Raw genomic sequence first — 22,169 nt, 5'->3', positions numbered from 1 at the left:
TCCTGGAGCTCAGCAGCGGGATCATCGAGGTGAGTGTTCCTGGAGCTTGGGTTCCTGGCGTTTGGCTGCTGGATCGTTGAGGCAAGGATACCTGGAGCTCGGCTGCGGGATCTTCGAGGCCCAGGTTCGTGGAGCTAGGCTGTGGGATCGAGGCAAGGATTCCTGGAGCTCAGCTGCGGGATCGTCGAGGCTAAGGTTCTTGGAGCTCGGCTGCGGGATCCTCGCGGATTGGGGATCTTGCAGCGCGGCTGCAGGTTCGTCGAGGCTCGGGTTCCTGGAGCTCGGCTGCAGGAACCTCAAGACGAGGTTTCCTGGAGCTCAGCCGCGGGATCGTCGAGGCGAGGTGTTCCTGGAGCTCGGCATAGGGATCGTCGAGGCGAGGGTTCCTGGAGCTCGGCTGCGGGATCAGCGAGGCGAGGGTTCCTGGAGATCGGCTCCGGGATCGTCGAGGTGAGGGTTCCTGGAGCTCGGCTGCGGGATCCTCAAGGCCAGGTTTCCTGGAGCTCGGCTGCGTGATCGTCCAGGCAAGGGTTCCTGGAGCTCAGCTGCGGGATCATCGAGGCGAGGGTTTCTGGAGCTTGGCTGCGGGATCATCGAGGCTCAGGTTCTTGAAACTCAGCTGCGAGAACCTCGAGGATTGGGGATCTTGCAGCGCGGCTGCAGGTTCGTCGAGGCTTGGGTTCTTGGAGCTCGGCTGCAGGAACCTCGAGGCGAGGTTTCCTGGAGCTCAGCCGCGGGATCGAGGCAAGGGTTCCAGGAGCTCAGCCGCAGGATCGTCGAGGCGCGGGTTCCTGGAGCTCGGCTGCGGGATCGTCGAGGCTCGGGTTCTTGGAGCTCGGCTGCGGGATCGTCGAGGCGAGGGTTCCTGGAGCTCGGCTGCGGGATCGTCGAGACGAGGGTTCTTGGAGCTCGGCTGCAGGATCCTCGAGGCGAGAATTCCCGGAGCTCGGCTGCGGGATCCTCGATTCGAGGATTCCCGGAGCTCGGCTGCGGGATCCTGAAGGCGAGGATTCCCGGAGCTCGGCTGCGGAATTGTCGAGGCGAGGATTCCTGGAACTCGGCTGCGGGATCGTCGAGGCTCGGGTTCTTGGAGCTCGGCTGCAGGATCGTCGAGGCGAGGATTCCTGGAGCTCGGCCGCGGGATCGTCCAGGCTTGGGTTCTTGCAGCTCAGCCACGGGATCCTCGAGGCGAGGGTTCCTGGAGCTCAGCTGCGAGATCATCGACGCTCGTGATCTTGGAGCTCGGCTGCTGGATCGTCGAGGCCAGGGTTCTTGGAGCTCGGCTGCAGGATCCTCGAGGCTCGCCATTCCTGGAGCTCGGCTGCGAGATCGTCGACACTTGGGATCTTGGAGCTTGGCTGCAGGATCGTTAAGGCGAGGGTTCCTGGAGCTTGGCTGCGGATTCCTTGAGGAAAGGGTTCCTGGAGCTCGGCAGCGGGATCGTCGAGGTGAGGATTCCTGGAGCTCGGCCGCGGGATCATCCAGGCTTGGGTTCCTGCAGCTCGGCCACAGGATCCTCGAGGCGAGGGTTCCTGGAGCTCAGCAGCGGGATCATCGAGGTGAGTGTTCCTGGAGCTTGGGTTCCTGGCGTTTGGCTGCTGGATCGTTGAGGCAAGGATACCTGGAGCTCGGCTGTGGGATCGTCAAGGCGAGGATTCCTGGAGCTTGGCTGTGGGATCGTCGAGGCTTGGATTCTTGCAGCTCGGCCACGGGATCCTCGAGGCGAGGGTTCCTGGAGCTTAGCTGCGGGATCGTCGAGGCGAGTGTTCCTGGAGCTCAGCTGCGGGATCATTGAGGCGAGGGTTTCTGGAGCTTGGCTGCAGGATCGTCGAGGCTCAGGTTCTTGGAGCTCGGCTGCGGGATCCTCGAGGCGAGGTTTCCTGGAGCTCAGCCACTGGATCGTCGAGGCTCAGGTTCATGGAGCTTGGTTGCGGGATCGTCGAGGCGAGGGTTCCTGGAGCTCGGCTGCGGGATCATCGAGGTTCAGGTTCTTGGAGCTAGGCTGCGGGATCCTTGAGCCCAGGTTCGTGGAGCCCTGCTGCGGGATCGTCAAGGCTCAGGTTCTTGGAGCTCGGCTGCGGGATCGTCAAGGCTCGGATTCTTGGAGCTCGGCTGCGGGATCCTTGAGCCTCGCCATTCCTGGAGATCGGTTGCAAGATCGTCGACGCTCGGGATCTTGGAGCTCGGCTGCGGGATCCGCAAGGCGAGGGTTCCTGGAGCTCGGCTGCAGAATCGTCGAGGCGAGGGTTCCTGGAGCTCGGCTGTGGGATTGTCAAGGCGAGTGTTCCTGGAACTCGGCTGCGGGATCCTCAATGCTCAGGTTTTGGAGCTTGGCTGGGGGATCGTCGAGGCTCGGGTTCTTGGAGCTTTGCTGCGGGATCCTCGAGGATTGGGGATCTTGCAGCGCGGCTGCGGGATTGTCGAGGCTCAGGTTCTTGGAGCTCGGCTGCGGTATCCTCGAGGCCCGGGTATGTGGAGCTAGGCTGCGGGATCCTCGAGGCTCGGGTTCTTGGAGCTCGGCTGCGGGACCGTCGAGGCGAGGGTTCCTGGAACTCGGCAGCGGGATCGTCAAGGCGAGGGTTCCTGGAGCTCGGCTGCGGGATCGTTGAGGCGAGGGTTCCTGGAGCTCGGCTGAGGGACCGTTGAGGCGAGTGTTCCTGGAACTTGGCTGTGGGATCGTCGAGGCTCGGGTACTTGGAACTCGGCTGTGGGATCGTCAAGACTCGAGTTCTTGGAGCTCGGCTGCGGGATCCTCGAGGCCCAGGTTCGTGGAGCTAGGCTGTGGGATCGAGGCAAGGGTTCCTGGAGCTCGGCAGCAGGATCCTCGAGCGCAGGGTTCCTGGAGCTCGGCTGCGGGATCGTCGAGACGAGGGTTCTTGGAGCTTGGCTGCAGGATCCTCGAGGCGAGGATTCCTGGAGCTCGGCTGCGGGATCGTCGAGGCGAGGATTCCTGGAGCTCGGCAGCGGGATCGTCGAGGCGAGGGTTCTTGGAGCTCGGCTGCGGAATCCTCGAGGCCAGGTTTCCTGGACCTCAGCTGTGGGATCCTCGAGGCTCGGGTTCTTGGAGCTAGGCTGTGGGATCCTCGAGGCCTGGGTTCCTGGAGCTCGGCTGCAGATTCCTTGAGGCCAGGGATCCTCGAGCTCGGCTGTGGGATTGTCGCGGCAAGGGTTCCTGGAGCTCAGCTACGAGATCAGCGAGGCGAGGGTTTCTGGAGATTGGCTGCGGGATCGTCGAGGCAAGGATTCCTGGAGCTCGGCTGCGGGATCGTCGAGGCGAGGATTCCTGGAGCTCGGCTGCGGGATCGTCGAGGCTCGGGTTCTTGCAGCTCGGCCACGGCATCCTCAAGGCGAGGGTTCCTGGAGTTCAGCCGCGGGATCGTTGAGGCGAGGGTTCCTGGAGCTCAGCTGCGGGAGCATCGAGGCGAGGGTTCCTGGAGCTCGGCAGCGGGATCCTCGAGCCCAGGTTTCCTGGAGCTCGGTTGCAGGATCGTCGAGGCGAAGGATCCTGGAGCTCGGCTGCGGGATCGTCCAGACGAGGGTTCTTGGAGCTCGGCTGCGGGTTCGTCGAGGCTCGGGTTCTTGGAGCTCGGCTGCAGGAACCTCGAGGCGAGGTTTCCTGGAGCTCAGCCGCGGGATCGAGGCGAGTATTCCTGGAGCTCGGCTGCGGGATCGTCGAGGCGAGGGTTCCTGGAGCTCGGCTGCGGGATCCTCGAGGATTGGGGATCTTGCAGTGCGGCTGCGGGATTCTCGAGGCTCAGGTTCTTGGAGCTCGGCTGCGGTATCCTCGAGGCCCGAGTTTGTGGAGCTGGGCTGCAGGATCCGTCGAGTCGAGGGTTCCTGGAACTCGGCAGCGGGATCGTCAAGGCGAGGGTTCCTGGAGCTCAGCTGCGGGATCGTTGAGGCAAAGATTCCTGGAGCTCGGCTGCGGAATCGTCGAGGCTCGGGTTCTTGGAGCTCGGCTGCGGGATCCTTGAGACCCGGGTTCGTGGAGCTAGACTGTGGGATCCTCAAGCCTGGTTTGGTGGAGCTCAGCTGCGGGATCCTCGAGGCTCGGATTCTTGCAGCTCGGCTGCGGGATCGTCGAGGCGAGGATTCCTGGAGCTCGGCTGCGGGATCGTCGAGGCGAGGACTCCTGGAGCTCGGCTGCAGGATCGTCGAGGCGAGGGTTCTTGGAGCTCGGCTGCTGGATCGTCGAGGCGAGGATTCCTGGAGCTCGGCTGCGGGATCGTCGAGGCTCCGGTTCTTGCAGCTCGGCCACGGCATCCTCAAGGCGAGGGTTCCTGGAGTTCAGCCGCGGGATCGTCGAGGCGAGGGTTCCTGGAGCTTAGCAGAGGGTTGTCGAGGCGAGGATTCCTGGAGCTTAGCTGAGGGTTGTCCAGGCGAGGGTTCTTGGAGCTTGGCTGCTGGATCGTCGAGGCGAGGGTTCTTGGAGCTTGGCTGAGGGTTGTCGAGGCGAGGGTTCTTGAAGCTCGGCTGCTGGATCGTCGAGGCGAGGGTTCTTGGAGCTTGGCTGAGGGTTGTGGAAGCGAGGGTTCTTGGAGCTTGGCTGCTGGATCGTCGAGGCGAGGGTTCTTGGATCTTGGCTGAGGGTTGTCGAGGCGAGGGTTCTTGAAGCTCGGCTGCTGGATCGTCGAGGCGAGGGTTCTAGGAGCTTGGCTGAGGGTTGTCGAGGCGAGGGTTATTGGAGCTCGGCTGCGGATTCCTTGAGGCAAGGGTTCCTGGAAATCGGCAGCAGGATCCTCGAGCCCAGGGTTCCTGGAATCCGGCTGCGGGATCGTCGAGGCTCAGGTTCTTGGAGCTTGGCTGCTGGATCATGGAGGCTCAGGTTCTTGGAGCTCGGCTGCAGAATCCTCGAGGCTCGCCGTTTCTGGAGCTGGCTGCGATATCGTCGACGCTTCGATTCTTGGAGCTTGACAGAGGGTTCGTCGAGGCGAGGGTTCCTGGAGCTCGGCTGCAAATTCCTTGAGGCAAGGGTTCCTGGAGCTCGGCAGCGGGATCGTTAAGGCGAGGGTTCCTGGAGCTCGGCTGCGGGATCCTCGAGGCCAGGTTTTCTGGAGCTCGGCTGCAGGATCCTCGAGGCCAGGTTACCTGGAGCTCGGCTGCGGGATCGTCGAGGCGAGGGTTCCTGGAGCTCGGCTGCGGGATCGTCGAGGACAGGTTTCCTGGAGCTCGGCTGCGGGATCGTCGAGGCGAGGGTTCCTGGAGCTCGGCTGTGGGATCATCGAGGCAAGGGTTCCTGGAGATCGGCTCCGGGATCATCGAGGTGAGGGATCCTGGAGCTCGGCTGCGGGATCGTCGAGACGACTGTTCTTGGATCTCAGCTGCGGGATCCTTGAGGCGAGGGATCCTGGAGCTCGGCTGTGGGATCGTCAAGGCTCGTGTACTTGGAACTCGGCTGTGGGATCGTCGAGACTCGGGTTCTTGGAGCTCGGCTGCGGGATCCTTGAGGCCCAGGTTCGTGGAGCTGGGCTGTGGGATCATTGAGGCAAGGATTCCTGGAGCTCGGCTGCGGGATCGTCGAGGCGAGGATTCCTGGAGCTCGGCTGCGGGATCGTCGAGGTTCGGGTTCTTGCAGCTCGGCCACGGGATCCTCAAGGCTAGGGTTCCTGGAGCTCAGCCGCGGGATCGTCGAGGCGAGGGTTCCTGGAGCTCAGCTGCGGGAGCATCGAGGCGAGGGTTTCTGGAGCTTGGCTGCGGGATCCTCGAGGCTCAGGTTCTTAGAGCTCGGCTGCGGGATCCTCGAGGATTGGGGATCTTGCAGCGCGGCTGCAGGTTCGTCGACGCTCGGGTTCTTGGAGCTCGGCTGCAAGAACCTCGAGGCGAGGTTTCCTGGAGCTCGGCTGCGGGATCATCGAGGCCAGGTTTCCTGGAACTCGGCTGCGGGATCGTCGAGACGAGGGTTCTTGGATCTCGGCTGCGGGATTCTTGAGGCCAGGGATCCTGGAGCTCGGCTGTGGGATTGTCGAGGCAAGGGTTCCTGGAGCTCAGCTACGAGATCAGCGAGGCGAGGGTTTCTGGAGTTTGGCTGCGGGATCGTCGAGGCAAGGATTCCTGGAGCTCGGCTGCGGGATCGTCGAGGCGAGGATTCCTGGAGCTCGGCTGCGGGATCGTCGAGGCTCGGGTTCTTGCAGCTCGGCCACGGCATCCTCAAGGCGAGGGTTCCTGGAGTTCAGCCGCGGGATCGTCGAGGCGAGGGTTCCTGGAGCTCAGCTGCGGGAGCATCGAGGCGAGGGTTCCTGGAGCTTGGCAGCAGGATCCTCGAGCCCAGGTTTCCTGGAGCTCGGTTGCAGGATCGTCGAGGCGAAGGATCCTGGAGCTCGGCTGCGGGATCGTCCAGACGAGGGTTCTTGGAGCTCGGCTGCGGGTTCGTCGAGGCTCGGGTTCTTGGAGCTCGGCTGCAGGAACCTCGAGGCGAGGTTTCCTGGAGCTCAGCCGCGGGATCGAGGCGAGTATTCCTGGAGCTCGGCTGCGGGATCGTCGAGGATTGGGGATCTTGCATCACGGCTGCAGGTTCGTCGACGCTCGGGTTCTTGGAGCTCGGCTGCCATAACCTCGAGGCGAGGTTTCCTGGAGCTCGGCTGCGGGATCATCGAGGCCAGTTTTCCTGGAACTCGGCTGCGGGATCGTCGAGACGAGGGTTCTTGGATCTCGGCTGCGGGATTCTTGAGGCCAGGGATCCTGGAGCTCGGCTGTGGGATTGTCGAGGCAAGGGTTCCTGGAGCTCAGCTATGAGATCAGTGAGGCGAGGGTTTCTGGAGTTTGGCTGCGGGATCGTCGAGGCGAGGTTTCCTGGAGCTCAGCCGCGGGATCGAGGCGAGTATTCCTGGAGCTCGGCTGCGGGATCGTCGAGGCGAGGATTCCTGGAGCTCGGCTGCGGGATCGTCGAGGCTCGGGTTCTTGGAGCTTGGCTGCGGGATCCTTGAGGCCCGGGTTCGTGGAGCTAGGCTGTGGGGTCCTCAAGGCCTGGTTTGGTGGAGCTCAGCTGCGGGATCCTCGAGGCTCAGATTCTTGCAGCTCGGCTGCGGGATCATGGAGGCGAGGATTCCTGGAGCTTGGCTGCGGGATCGTCGAGTCTCAGGTTCTTGGAGATTGGCTGCTGGATCGTCGAGGCTCAGGTTCTTGGAGCTCAGCTGCAGAATCCTCGAGGTTCGCCGTTTCTGGAGCTGGCTGCGAGACCGTCGACGCTTGGGTTCTTGGAGCTTGACTGCCGGATCGTCGAGGCGAGGGTTCCTGGAGCTCGGCTGCGGGATCATCGAGGCCAGGTTTCCTGGAGCTCGGCTGCGGGATCGTCGAGGCGAGGGTTCCTGGAGCTCGGCTGCGGGATCCTCGAGGATTGGGGATCTTGCAGCGCGGCTGCAGGGTTCTCGAGGCTCAGGTTCTTGGAGCTCGGCTGCGGTATCCTCGAGGCCCGGGTTTGTGGAGCTAGGCTGCGGGATCCTCGAGGATCGGGTTCTTGGAGCTCGGCTGCGGGACCGTCGAGGCGAGGGTTCCTGGAACTCGGCAGCGGGATCGTCAAGGCGAGGGTTCCTGGAGCTCGGCTGCGGGATCGTCGAGGCAAAGATTCCTGGAGCTCGGCTGCGGGATCGTCGAGGCTCGGGTTCTTGGAGCTCGGCTGCGGGATCCTTGAGACCCGGGTTCGTGGAGCTAGGCTGTGGGATCCTCAAGGCCTGGTTTGGTGGAGCTCAGCTGCGGGATCCTCGAGGCTCGGATTCTTGGAGCTCGGCTGCGGGATCGTCGAGGCGAGGATTCCTGGAGCTCGGCTGTGGGATCGTCGAGGCGAGGATTCCTGGAGCTCGGCTGCGGGATCGTCGAGGCGAGGGTTCTTGGAGCTCGGCTGCTGGATCGTCGAGGCGAGGGTTCCTGGAGCTTAGCTGAGGGTTGTCGAGGCGAGAATTCCTGGAGCTTAGCTGAGGGTTGTCGAGGCGAGGGTTCTTGGAGCTTGGCTGAGGATTGTCGAGGCGAGGGTTCTTGAAGCTCGGCTGCTGGATCATCGAGGCGAGGGTACTTAGAGCTTGGCTGAGGGTTGTCGAGGCGAGGGTTCTTGGAGCTCGGCTGCGGATTCCTTGAGGCAAGGGTTCCTGGAGCTCGGCAGCAGGATCCTCGAGCCCAGGGTTCCTGGAGCTCGGCTGCGGGATCGTCGAGGAGAAGGATCCTAGAGCTCGGCTGTGGGATCATCGAGGCAAGGGTTCCTGGAGATCGGTTCCGGGATCATCGAGGTGAGGGATCCTGGAGCTCGGCTGCGGGATCGTCGAGACGACTGTTCTTGGATCTCAGCTGCGGGATCCTTGAGGCGAGGGATCCTGGAGCTCGGCTGTGGGATCATCGAGGCGAGGATTCCTGGAGCTCGGCTGTGGGATCATCGAGGCAAGGGTTCCTGGAGATCGGCTCCGGGATCATCGAGGTGAGGGATCCTGGAGCTCGGCTGCGGGATCGTCGAGACGACTGTTCTTGGATCTCAGCTGCGGGATCCTTGAGGCGAGGGATCCTGGAGCTCGGCTGTGGGATCGTCAAGGCTCGGGTACTTGGAACTCGGCTGTGGGATCGTCGAGACTCGGGTTCTTGGAGCTCGGTTGCGGGATCCTTGAGGCCCAGGTTCGTGGAGCTGGGCTGTGGGATCATTGAGGCAAGGATTCCTGGAGCTCGGCTGCGGGATCGTCGAGGCGAGGATTCCTGGAGCTCGGCTGCGGGATCGTCGAGGTTCGGGTTCTTGCAGCTCGGCCACGGGATCCTCAAGGCTAGGGTTCCTGGAGCTCAGCCGCGGGATCGTCGAGGCGAGGGTTCCTGGAGCTCAGCTGCGGGAGCATCGAGGCGAGGGTTTCTGGAGCTTGGCTGCGGGATCCTCGAGGCTCAGGTTCTTAGAGCTCGGCTGCGGGATCCTCGAGGATTGGGGATCTTGCAGCGCGGCTGCAGGTTCGTCGACGCTCGGGTTCTTGGAGCTCGGCTGCAAGAACCTCGAGGCGAGGTTTCCTGGAGCTCGGCTGCGGGATCATCGAGGCCAGGTTTCCTGGAACTCGGCTGCGGGATCGTCGAGACGAGGGTTCTTGGATCTCGGCTGCGGGATTCTTGAGGCCAGGGATCCTGGAGCTCGGCTGTGGGATTGTCGAGGCAAGGGTTCCTGGAGCTCAGCTACGAGATCAGCGAGGCGAGGGTTTCTGGAGTTTGGCTGCGGGATCGTCGAGGCGAGGATTCCTGGAGCTCGGCTGCGGGATCGTCGAGGCTCGGGTTCTTGCAGCTCGGCCACGGCATCCTCAAGGCGAGGGTTCCTGGAGTTCAGCCGCGGGATCGTCGAGGCGAGGGTTCCTGGAGCTCAGCTGCGGGAGCATCGAGGCGAGGGTTCCTGGAGCTCGGCAGCGGGATCCTCGAGCCCAGGTTTCCTGGAGCTCGGTTGCAGGATCGTCGAGGCGAAGGATCCTGGAGCTCGGTTGCGGGATCGTCCAGACGAGGGTTCTTGGAGCTCGGCTGCGGGTTCGTCGAGGCTCGGGTTCTTGGAGCTCGGCTGCAGGAACCTCGAGGCGAGGTTTCCTGGAGCTCAGCCGCGGGATCGAGGCGAGTATTCCTGGAGATCGGCTGCGGGATCGTCGAGGCGAGGATTCCTGGAGCTCGGCTGCGGGATCGTCGAGGCGAGGGTTCTTGGAGCTCGGCTGCTGGATCGTCGAGGCGAGGGTTCCTGGAGCTTAGCTGAGGGTTGTCGAGGCGAGAATTCCTGGAGCTTAGCTGAGGGTTGTCGAGGCGAGGGTTCTTGGAGCTTGGCTGAGGATTGTCGAGGCGAGGGTTCTTGAAGCTCGGCTGCTGGATCATCGAGGCGAGGGTACTTAGAGCTTGGCTGAGGGTTGTCGAGGCGAGGGTTCTTGGAGCTCGGCTGCGGATTCCTTGAGGCAAGGGTTCCTGGAGCTCGGCAGCAGGATCCTCGAGCCCAGGGTTCCTGGAGCTCGGCTGCGGGATCGTCGAGGCGAAGGATCCTAGAGCTCGGCTGCGGGATCGTCGAGACGAGGGTTCTTGGAGCTCGGCTGCGGGATCCTCGAGGCGAGGATTCCTGGAGCTCGGCTGCGGGATCGTCGAGGCGAGGATTCCTGGAGCTCGGCAGCGGGATCGTCGAGGCGAGGGTTCTTGGAGCTCGGCTGCGGAATCCTCGAGGCCAGGTTTCCTGGACCTCAGCTGTGGGATCCTCGAGGCTCGGGTTCTTGGAGCTAGGCTGTGGGATCCTCGAGGCCTGGGTTCCTGGAGCTAGGCTGCAGATTCCTTGAGGCAAGGGTTCCTGGAGCTCGGCAGCGGGATCCTCGAGCCCAGGGTTCCTGGAGCTTGGCTGCGGGATCGTCGAGGCTCAGGTTCTTGGAGCTTGGCTGCTGGATCGTGGAGGCTCAGGTTCTTGGAGCTCGGCTGCAGAATCCTCGAGGCTCGCCGTTTCTGGAGCTGGCTGCGATATCGTCGACGCTTCGATTCTTGGAGCTTGACTGAGGGTTCGTCGAGGCGAGGGTTCCTGGAGCTCGGCTGCAAATTCCTTGAGGCAAGGGTTCCTGGAGCTCGGCAGCGGGATCGTTAAGGCGAGGGTTCCTGGAGCTCGGCTGCGGGATCCTCGAGGCCAGGTTTTCTGGAGCTCGGCTGCAGGATCCTAGAGGCCAGGTTACCTGGAGCTCGGCTGCGGGATCGTCGAGGCGAGGGTTCCTGGAGCTCGGCTGCGGGATCGTCGAGGACAGGTTTCCTGGAGCTCGGCTGCGGGATCGTCGAGGCGAGGGTTCCTGGAGCTCGGCTGTGGGATCATCGAGGCAAGGGTTCCTGGAGATCGGCTCCGGGATCATCGAGGTGAGGGATCCTGGAGCTCGGCTGCGGGATCGTCGAGACGACTGTTCTTGGATCTCAGCTGCGGGATCCTTGAGGCGAGGGTTCCTGGAGCTCAGCCGCGGGATCGTCGAGGCGAGGGTTCCTGGAGCTCAGCTGCGGGAGCATCGAGGTGAGGGTTTCTGGAGCTTGGCTGCGGGATCCTCGAGGCTCAGGTTCTTAGAGCTCGGCTGCGGGATCCTCGAGGATTGGGGATCTTGCAGCGCGGCTGCAGGTTCGTCGACGCTCGGGTTCTTGGAGCTCGGCTGCAAGAACCTCGAGGCGAGGTTTCCTGGAGCTCGGCTGCGGGATCATCGAGGCCAGGTTTCCTGGAACTCGGCTGCGGGATCGTCGAGACGAGGGTTCTTGGATCTCGGCTGCGGGATTCTTGAGGCCAGGGATCCTGGAGCTCGGCTGTGGGATTGTCGAGGCAAGGGTTCCTGGAGCTCAGCTACGAGATCAGCGAGGCGAGGGTTTCTGGAGTTTGGCTGCGGGATCGTCGAGGCAAGGATTCCTGGAGCTCGGCTGCGGGATCGTCGAGGCGAGGATTCCTGGAGCTCGGCTGCGGGATCGTCGAGGCTCGGGTTCTTGCAGCTCGGCCACGGCATCCTCAAGGCGAGGGTTCCTGGAGTTCAGCCGCGGGATCGTCGAGGCGAGGGTTCCTGGAGCTCAGCTGCGGGAGCATCGAGGCGAGGGTTCCTGGAGCTCGGCAGCGGGATCCTCGAGCCCAGGTTTCCTGGAGCTCGGTTGCAGGATCGTCGAGGCGAAGGATCCTGGAGCTCGGCTGCGGGATCGTCCAGACGAGGGTTCTTGGAGCTCGGCTGCGGGTTCGTCGAGGCTCGGGTTCTTGGAGCTCGGCTGCAGGAACCTCGAGGCGAGGTTTCCTGGAGCTCAGCCGCGGGATCGAGGCGAGTATTCCTGGAGCTCGGCTGCGGGATCGTCGAGGCGAGGATTCCTGGAGCTCGGCTGCAGGATCGTCGAGGCAAAGATTCCTGGAGCTCGGCTGCGGGATCGTCGAGGCAAAGATTCCTGGAGCTCGGCTGCGGGATCGTCGAGGCAAAGATTCCTGGAGCTCGGCTGCGGGATCGTCGAGGCTCGGGTTCTTGGAGCTCGGCTGCGGGATCCTTGAGGCCCGGGTTCGTGGAGCTAGGCTGTGGGATCCTCATGGCCTGGTTTGGTGGAGCTCAGCTGCGGGATCCTCGAGGCTCGGATTCTTGGAGCTCGGCTGCGGGATCGTCGAGGCGAGGGTTCCTGGAGCTCAGCTGCGGGAACATCGAGGCGAGGGTTCTTGGAGCTCGGCTGCTGGATCGTCGAGGCAAGGATTCCTGGAGCTCGGCTGCGGGATCGTCGAGCCTTGGGTTCTTGCAGCTCGGCCACGGCATCCTCAAGGCGAGGGTTCCTGGAGTTCAGCCGCGGGATCGTCGAGGCGAGGGTTCCTGGAGCTTAGCTGAGGGTTGTCAAGGCGAGGATTCCTGGAGCTTAGCTGAGGGTTGTCGAGGCGAGGGTACTTGGAGCTTGGCTGCTGGATCGTCGAGGCAAGGGTTCTTGGAGCTTGGCTGAGGGTTGTCGAGGCGAGGGTTCTTGAAGCTCGGCTGCTGGATCGTCGAGGTGAGGGTTCTTGGAGCTTGGCTGAGGGTTGTCGAGGCGAGGGTTCTTGGAGATCGGCTGCAGGATCCTTGAGGCGAGGGATCCTGGAGCTCGGCTGCGGAATATTCGAGGCTTGGGTTCTTTAAGCTCGGGTTCGGTAACCTCGAGGCTCAGGTTCTTGGAGCTCGGCTGCGGGATCCTCGAGGATTGGGGATCTTGCAGCGCGGCTGCAGGTTCGTCGAGGCTCGGGTTCTTGGAGCTCGGCTGCAGGAACCTCGAGGCGAGGTTTCCTGGAGCTCAGCCGCGGGATCGAGGCGAGGGTTCCAGGAGCTCAGCCGCAGGATCGTCGAGGCGAGGGTTCCTGGAGCTCGGCTGCGGGATCGTCGAGGCTCAGGTTCTTGGAGCTCGGCTGCGGGATCCTCGAGGCGAGGATTCCTGGAGCTCGGCTGCGGGATCGTCGAGGCGAGGATTCCTGGAGCTCGGCAGCGGGATCGTCGAGGCGAGGGTTCTTGGAGCTCGGCTGTGGAATCCTCGAGGCCAGGTTTCCTGGACCTCGGCTGTGGGATCCTCGAGGCTCGGGTTCTTGGAGCTAGGCTGTGGGATCCTCGAGGCCTGGGTTGGTGGAGCTCGGCTGCGGGATCCTCGAGGCTCAGATTCTTGGAGCTCGGCTGCGGGATCATGGAGGCGAGGATTCCTGGAGCTTGGCTGCGGGATCGTCGAGGCTCAGGTTCTTGGAGCTTGGCTGCTGGATCATCGAGGCTCAGGTTCTTGGAGCTCAGCTGCAGAATCCTCGAGGCTCGCCGTTTCTGGAGCTGGCTGCGAGACCGTCGACGCTTGGATTCTTGGAGCTTGACTGCGGGATCGTCGTGGCGAGGGTTCCTGGAGCTCGGCTGCAGATTCCTTGAGGCAAGGGTTCCTGGAGCTCGGCTGCAGGATCATCGAGGCTCGCCGTTTCTGGAGCTGGCTGCGATATCGTCGACGCTTCGATTCTTGGAGCTTGACTGAGGGTTTGTCGAGGCGAGGGTTCCTGGAGCTCGGCTGCAAATTCCTTGAGGCAAGGGTTCCTGGAGCTCGGCTGTGGGATCATCGAGGCAAGGGTTCCTGGAGATCGGCTCCGGGATCATCGAGGTGAGGGATCCTGGAGCTCGGCTGCGGGATCGTCCAGACGACTGTTCTTGGATCTCAGCTGCGGGATCCTTGAGGCGAGGGATCCTGGAGCTCGGCTGTGGGATCGTCAAGGCTCGGGTACTTGGAACTCGGCTGTGGGATCGTCGAGACTCGGGTTCTTGGAGCTCGGCTGCGGGATCCTTGAGGCCCAGGTTCGTGGAGCTGGGCTGTGGGATCATTGAGGCAAGGATTCCTGGAGCTCGGCTGCGGGATCGTCGAGGCGAGGATTCCTGGAGCTCGGCTGCGGGATCGTCGAGGTTCGGGTTCTTGCAGCTCGGCCACGGGATCCTCAAGGCTCGGGTTCCTGGAGCTCAGCCGCGGGATCGTCGAGGCGAGGGTTCCTGGAGCTCAGCTGCGGGAGCATCGAGGCGAGGGTTTCTGGAGCTTGGCTGCGGGATCCTCGAGGCTCAGGTTCTTAGAGCTCGGCTGCGGGATCCTCGAGGATTGGGGATCTTGCAGCGCGGCTGCAGGTTCGTCGACGCTCGGGTTCTTGGAGCTCGGCTGCAAGAACCTCGAGGCGAGGTTTCCTGGAGCTCGGCTGCGGGATCATCGAGGCCAGGTTTCCTGGAACTCGGCTGCGGGATCGTCGAGACGAGGGTTCTTGGATCTCGGCTGCGGGATTCTTGAGGCCAGGGATCCTGGAGCTCGGCTGTGGGATTGTCGAGGCTAGGGTTCCTGGAGCTCAGCTACGAGATCAGCGAGGCGAGGGTTTCTGGAGTTTGGCTGCGGGATCGTCGAGGCAAGGATTCCTGGAGCTCGGCTGCGGGATCGTCGAGGCGAGGATTCCTGGAGCTCGGCTGCGGGATCGTCGAGGCTCGGGTTCTTGCAGCTCGGCCACGGCATCCTCAAGGCGAGGGTTCCTGGAGTTCAGCCGCGGGATCGTCGAGGCGAGGGTTCCTGGAGCTCAGCTGCGGGAGCATCGAGGCGAGGGTTCCTGGAGCTCGGCAGCGGGATCCTCGAGCCCAGGTTTCCTGGAGCTCGGTTGCAGGATCGTCGAGGCGAAGGATCCTGGAGCTCGGCTGCGGGATCGTCCAGACGAGGGTTCTTGGAGCTCGGCTGCGGGTTCGTCGAGGCTCGGGTTCTTGGAGCTCGGCTGCAGGATCCTCGAGGCGAGGTTTCCTGGAGCTCAGCCGCGGGATCGAGGCGAATATTCCTGGAGCTCGGCTGCGGGATCGTCGAGGATTGGGGATCTTGCATCACGGCTGCAGGTTCGTCGACGCTCGGGTTCTTGGAGCTCGGCTGCAAGAACCTCGAGGCGAGGTTTCCTGGAGCTCGGCTGCGGGATCATCGAGGCCAGTTTTCCTGGAACTCGGCTGCGGGATCGTCGGGACGAGGGTTCTTGGATCTCGGCTGCGGGATTCTTGAGGCCAGGGATCCTGGAGCTCGGCTGTGGGATTGTCGAGGCAAGGGTTCCTGGAGCTCAGCTATGAGATCAGCGAGGCGAGGGTTTCTGGAGTTTGGCTGCGGGATCGTCGAGGCGAGGTTTCCTGGAGCTCAGCCGCGGGATCGAGGCGAGTATTCCTGGAGCTCGGCTGCGGGATCGTCGAGGCGAGGATTCCTGGAGCTCGGCTGCGGGATCGTCGAGGCTCGGGTTCTTGGAGCTTGGCTGCGGGATCCTTGAGGCCCGGGTTCGTGGAGCTAGGCTGTGGGGTCCTCAAGGCCTGGTTTGGTGGAGCTCAGCTGCGGGATCCTCGAGGCTCAGATTCTTGGAGCTCGGCTGCGGGATCATGGAGGCGAGGATTCCTGGAGCTTGGCTGCGGGATCGTCGAGTCTCAGGTTCTTGGAGATTGGCTGCTGGATCGTCGAGGCTCAGGTTCTTGGAGCTCAGCTGCAGAATCCTCGAGGCTCGCCGTTTCTGGAGCTGGCTGCGAGACCGTCGACGCTTGGGTTCTTGGAGCTTGACTGCGGGATCGTCGAGGCGAGGGTTCCTGGAGCTCGGCTGCGGGATCATCGAGGCCAGGTTTCCTGGAGCTCGGCTGCGGGATCGTCGAGGCGAGGGTTCCTGGAGCTCGGCTGCGGGATCGTCGAGGCAAAGATTCCTGGAGCTCGGCTGCGGGATCGTCGAGGCTCGGGTTCTTGGAGCTCGGCTGCGGGATCCTTGAGACCCGGGTTCGTGGAGCTAGGCTGTGGGATCCTCAAGGCCTGGTTTGGTGGAGCTCAGCTGCGGGATCCTCGAGGCTCGGATTCTTGGAGCTCGGCTGCGGGATCGTCGAGGCGAGGATTCCTGGAGCTCGGCTGCGGGATCGTCGAGGCGAGGATTCCTGGAGCTCGGCTGCGGGATCGTCGAGGCGAGGGTTCTTGGAGCTCGGCTGCTGGATCGTCGAGGCGAGGGTTCCTGGAGCTTAGCTGAGGGTTGTCGAGGCGAGAATTCCTGGAGCTTAGCTGAGGGTTGTCGAGGCGAGGGTTCTTGGAGCTTGGCTGAGGATTGTCGAGGCGAGGGTTCTTGAAGCTCGGCTGCTGGATCATCGAGGCGAGGGTTCTTAGAGCTTGGCTGAGGGTTGTCGAGGCGAGGGTTCTTGGAGCTCGGCAGCGGATTCCTTGAGGCAAGGGTTCCTGGAGCTCAGCAGCAGGATCCTCGAGCCCAGGGTTCCTGGAGCTCGGCTGCGGGATCGTCGAGGCGAAGGATCCTAGAGCTCGGCTGCGGGATCGTCGAGACGAGGGTTCTTGGAGCTCGGCTGCGGGATCCTCGAGGTGAGGATTCCTGGAGCTCGGCTGCGGGATCGTCGAGGCGAGGATTCCTGGAGCTCGGCAGCGGGATCGTCGAGGCGAGGGTACTTGGAGCTCGGCTGCGGAATCCTCGAGGCCAGGTTTCCTGGACCTCAGCTGTGGGATCCTCGAGGCTCGGGTTCTTGGAGCTAGGCTGTGGGATCCTCGAGGCCTGGGTTCCTGGAGCTCGGCTGCAGATTCCTTGAGGCAAGGGTTCCTGGAGCTCGGCAGCAGGATCCTCGAGCCCAGGGTTCCTTGAGCTTGGCTGCGGGATCGTCGAGGCTCAGGTTCTTGGAGCTTGGCTGCTGGATCATGGAGGCTCAGGTTCTTGGAGCTCGGCTGCAGAATCCTCGAGGCTCGCCGTTTCTGGAGCTGGCTGCGATATCGTCGACGCTTCGATTCTTGGAGCTTGACTGAGGGTTCGTCGAGGCGAGGGTTCCTGGAGCTCGGCTGCAAATTCCTTGAGGCAAGGGTTCCTGGAGCTCGGCAGCGGGATCGTTAAGGCGAGGGTTCCTGGAGCTCGGCTGCGGGATCCTCGAGGCCAGGTTTTCTGGAGCTCGGCTGCAGGATCCTCGAGGCCAGGTTACCTGGAGCTCGGCTGCGGGATCGTCGAGGCGAGGGTTCCTGGAGCTCGGCTGCGGGATCGTCGAGGACAGGTTTCCTGGAGCTCGGCTGCGGGATCGTCGAGGCGAGGGTTCCTGGAGCTCGGCTGTGGGATCATCGAGGCAAGGGTTCCTGGAGATCGGCTCCGGGATCATCGAGGTGAGGGATCCTGGAGCTCGGCTGCGGGATCGTCGAGACGACTGTTCTTGGATCTCAGCTGCGGGATCCTTGAGGCGAGGGATCCTGGAGCTCGGCTGTGGGATCGTCAAGGCTCGGGTACTTGGAACTCGGCTGTGGGATCGTCGAGACTCGGGTTCTTGGAGCTCGGCTGCGGGATCCTTGAGGCCCAGGTTCGTGGAGCTGGGCTGTGGGATCATTGAGGCAAGGATTCCTGGAGCTCGGCTGCGGGATCGTCGAGGCGAGGATTCCTGGAGCTCGGCTGCGGGATCGTCGAGGTTCGGGTTCTTGCAGCTCGGCCACGGGATCCTCAAGGCTAGGGTTCCTGGAGCTCAGCCGCGGGATCGTCGAAGCGAGGGTTCCTGGAGCTCAGCTGCGGGAGCATCGAGGCGAGGGTTTCTGGAGCTTGGCTGCGGGATCCTCGAGGCTCAGGTTCTTAGAGCTCGGCTGCGGGATCCTCGAGGATTGGGGATCTTGCAACGCGGCTGCAGGTTCGTCGACGCTCGGGTTCTTGGAGCTCGGCTGCAAGAACCTCGAGGCGAGGTTTCCTGGAGCTCGGCTGCGGGATCATCGAGGCCAGGTTTCCTGGAACTCGGCTGCGGGATCGTCGAGACGAGGGTTCTTGGATCTCGGCTGCGGGATTCTTGAGGCCAGGGATCCTCGAGCTCGGCTGTGGGATTGTCGCGGCAAGGGTTCCTGGAGCTCAGCTACGAGATCAGCGAGGCGAGGGTTTCTGGAGATTGGCTGCGGGATCGTCGAGGCAAGGATTCCTGGAGCTCGGCTGCGGGATCGTCGAGGCGAGGATTCCTGGAGCTCGGCTGCGGGATCGTCGAGGCTCGGGTTCTTGCAGCTCGGCCACGGCATCCTCAAGGCGAGGGTTCCTGGAGTTCAGCCGCGGGATCGTCGAGGCTCGGATTCTTGGAGCTCGGCTGCGGGATCGTCGAGGCGAGGATTCCTGGAGCTCGGCTGCGGGATCGTCGAGGCGAGGATTCCTGGAGCTCGGCTGCGGGATCGTCGAGGCGAGGGTTCTTGGAGCTCGGCTGCTGGATCGTCGAGGCGAGGGTTCCTGGAGCTTAGCTGAGGGTTGTCGAGGCGAGAATTCCTGGAGCTTAGCTGAGGGTTGTCGAGGCGAGGGTTCTTGGAGCTTGGCTGAGGATTGTCGAGGCGAGGGTTCTTGAAGCTCGGCTGCTGGATCATCGAGGCGAGGGTTCTTAGAGCTTGGCTGAGGGTTGTCGAGGCGAGGGTTCTTGGAGTTCGGCAGCGGATTCCTTGAGGCAAGGGTTCCTGGAGCTCGGCAGCAGGATCCTCGAGCCCAGGGTTCCTGGAGCTCGGCTGCGGGATCGTCGAGGCGAAGGATCCTAGAGCTCGGCTGCGGGATCGTCGAGACGAGGGTTCTTGGAGCTCGGCTGCGGGATCCTCGAGGCGAGGATTCCTGGAGCTCGGCTGCGGGATCGTCGAGGCGAGGATTCCTGGAGCTCGGCAGCGGGATCGTCGAGGCGAGGGTTCTTGGAGCTCGGCTGCGGAATCCTCGAGGCCAGGTTTCCTGGACCTCAGCTGTGGGATCCTCGAGGCTCGGGTTCTTGGAGCTAGGCTGTGGGATCCTCGAGGCCTGGGTTCCTGGAGCTCGGCTGCAGATTCCTTGAGGCAAGGGTTCCTGGAGCTCGGCAGCAGGATCCTCGAGCCCAGGGTTCCTTGAGCTTGGCTGCGGGATCGTCGAGGCTCAGGTTCTTGGAGCTTGGCTGCTGGATCATGGAGGCTCAGGTTCTTGGAGCTCGGCTGCAGAATCCTCGAGGCTCGCCGTTTCTGGAGCTGGCTGCGATATCGTCGACGCTTCGATTCTTGGAGCTTGACTGAGGGTTCGTCGAGGCGAGGGTTCCTGGAGCTCGGCTGCAAATTCCTTGAGGCAAGGGTTCCTGGAGCTCGGCAGCGGGATCGTTAAGGCGAGGGTTCCTGGAGCTCGGCTGCGGGATCCTCGAGGCCAGGTTTTCTGGAGCTCGGCTGCAGGATCCTCGAGGCCAGGTTACCTGGAGCTCGGCTGCGGGATCGTCGAGGCGAGGGTTCCTGGAGCTCGGCTGCGGGATCGTCGAGGACAGGTTTCCTGGAGCTCGGCTGCGGGATCGTCGAGGCGAGGGTTCCTGGAGCTCGGCTGTGGGATCATCGAGGCAAGGGTTCCTGGAGATCGGCTCCGGGATCATCGAGGTGAGGGATCCTGGAGCTCGGCTGCGGGATCGTCGAGACGACTGTTCTTGGATCTCAGCTGCGGGATCCTTGAGGCGAGGGATCCTGGAGCTCGGCTGTGGGATCGTCAAGGCTCGGGTACTTGGAACTCGGCTGTGGGATCGTCGAGACTCGGGTTCTTGGAGCTCGGCTGCGGGATCCTTGAGGCCCAGGTTCGTGGAGCTGGGCTGTGGGATCATTGAGGCAAGGATTCCTGGAGCTCGGCTGCGGGATCGTCGAGGCGAGGATTCCTGGAGCTCGGCTGCGGGATCGTCGAGGTTCGGGTTCTTGCAGCTCGGCCACGGGATCCTCAAGGCTAGGGTTCCTGGAGCTCAGCCGCGGGATCGTCGAGGCGAGGGTTCCTGGAGCTCAGCTGCGGGAGCATCGAGGCGAGGGTTCCTGGAGCTCGGCAGCGGGATCCTCGAGCCCAGGTTTCCTGGAGCTCGGTTGCAGGATCGTCGAGGCGAAGGATCCTGGAGCTCGGCTGCGGGATCGTCCAGACGAGGGTTCTTGGAGCTCGGCTGCGGGTTCGTCGAGGCTCGGGTTCTTGGAGCTCGGCTGCAGGAACCTCGAGGCGAGGTTTCCTGGAGCTCAGCCGCGGGATCGAGGCGAGTATTCCTGGAGCTCGGCTGCGGGATCGTCGAGGCGAGGGTTCCTGGAGCTCGGCTGCGGGATCCTCGAGGATTGGGGATCTTGCAGTGCGGCTGCGGGATTCTCGAGGCTCAGGTTCTTGGAGCTCGGCTGCGGTATCCTCGAGGCCCGAGTTTGTGGAGCTGGGCTGCAGGATCCGTCGAGTCGAGGGTTCCTGGAACTCGGCAGCGGGATCGTCAAGGCGAGGGTTCCTGGAGCTCAGCTGCGGGATCGTTGAGGCAAAGATTCCTGGAGCTCGGCTGCGGAATCGTCGAGGCTCGGGTTCTTGGAGCTCGGCTGCGGGATCCTTGAGACCCGGGTTCGTGGAGCTAGACTGTGGGATCCTCAAGCCTGGTTTGGTGGAGCTCAGCTGCGGGATCCTCGAGGCTCGGATTCTTGCAGCTCGGCTGCGGGATCGTCGAGGCGAGGATTCCTGGAGCTCGGCTGCGGGATCGTGGAGGCGAGGATTCCTGGAGCTCGGCTGCGGGATCGTCGAGGCGAGGGTTCTTGGAGCTCGGCTGCTGGATCGTCGAGGCGAGGATTCCTGGAGCTCGGCTGCGGGATCGTCGAGGCTCCGGTTCTTGCAGCTCGGCCACGGCATCCTCAAGGCGAGGGTTCCTGGAGTTCAGCCGTGGGATCGTCGAGGCGAGGGTTCCTGGAGCTTAGCAGAGGGTTGTCGAGGCGAGGATTCCTGGAGCTTAGCTGAGGGTTGTCCAGGCGAGGGTTCTTGGAGCTTGGCTGCTGGATCGTCGAGGCGAGGGTTCTTGGAGCTTGGCTGAGGGTTGTCGAGGCGAGGGTTCTTGAAGCTCGGCTGCTGGATCGTCGAGGCGAGGGTTCTTGGAGCTTGGCTGAGGGTTGTGGAGGCGAGGGTTCTTGGAGCTTGGCTGCTGGATCGTCGAGGCGAGGGTTCTTGGAGCTTGGCTGAGGGTTGTCGAGGCGAGGGTTCTTGAAGCTCGGCTGCTGGATCGTCGAGGCGAGGGTTCTAGGAGCTTGGCTGAGGGTTGTCGAGGCGAGGGTTCTTGGAGCTCAGCTGCGGATTCCTTGAGGCAAGGGTTCCTGGAAATCGGCAGCAGGATCCTCGAGCCCAGGGTTCCTGGAATCCGGCTGCGGGATCGTCGAGGCGAAGGATCCTGAAGCTCGGCTGCGGGATCGTCGAGACGAGGGTTCTTGGAGCTCGGCTGCGGGATCCTCGAGGCGAGGATTCCTGGAGCTCGGCTGCGGGATCGTCGAGGCGAGGATTCCTGGAGCTCGGCAGCGGGATCGTTGAGGCGAGGGTTTTTGGAGCTCGGCTGCGGAATCCTCGAGGCCAGGTTTCCTGGACCTCGGCTGTGGGATCCTCGAGGCTCGGGTTCTTGGAGCTAGGCTGTGGGATCCTCGAGGCCTGGGTTGGTGGAGCTCGGCTGCGGGATCCTCGAGGCTCAGATTCTTGGAGCTCGGCTGCGGGATCATGGAGGCGTGGATTCCTGGAGCTTGGCTGCGGGATCGTCGAGGCTCAGGTTCTTGGAGCTTGGCTGCTGGATCGTCGAGGCTCAGGTTCTTGGAGCTCGGCTACAGAATCCTCGAGGCTCGCCGTTTCTGGAGCTGGCTGCAAGATCGTCGACGCTTGGATTCTTGGAGCTTGACTGCTGGATCGTCGAGGCGAGGGTTCCTGGAGCTCGGCTGCAGATTCCTTGAGGCAAGGGTTCCTGGAGCTCGGCAGCGGGATCGTTGAGGCGAGGGTTCCTGGAGCTCGGCTGCGAGATCATCGAGGCAAGGGTTCCTGGAGATCGGCTCCGGGATCGTCGAGGTGAGGGTTCCTGGAGCTCGGCTGCGGGATCCTCGAGGCCAGGTTTTCTGGAGCTCGGCTGCAGGATCCTCAAGGCCAGGTATCCTGGAGCTCGGCTGTGGGATCGTCGAGGCGAGGGTTCCTGGAGCTCGGCTGCGGGATCATCGAGGCAAGGGTTCCTGGAGATCGGCTCCGGGATCATCGAGGTGAGGGATCCTGGAGCTCGGCTGCGGGATCGTCGAGACGACTGTTCTTGGATCTTGGCTGCGGGATCCTTGAGGCGAGGCTTCCTGGAGCTCGGCTGCGGGATCGTCGAGGCGAGGATTCCTGGAGCTCGGCTGCGGAATCGTCGAGGCTCGGGTTCTTGGAGCTTGGCTGCGGGATCCTTGAGGCCCGGGTTCGTGGAGCTAGGCTGTGGGGTCCTCAAGGCCTGGTTTGGTGGAGCTCAGCTGCGGGATCCTCGAGGCTCAGATTCTTGGAGCTCGGCTGCGGGATCATGGAG

This window comes from Mobula hypostoma, chromosome 11 (assembly GCF_963921235.1).
Source record: "Mobula hypostoma chromosome 11, sMobHyp1.1, whole genome shotgun sequence".
In the NCBI taxonomy this organism is placed as follows: domain Eukaryota; kingdom Metazoa; phylum Chordata; class Chondrichthyes; order Myliobatiformes; family Myliobatidae; genus Mobula; species Mobula hypostoma.
Note: the sequence above shows the minus strand (reverse complement) of the source record.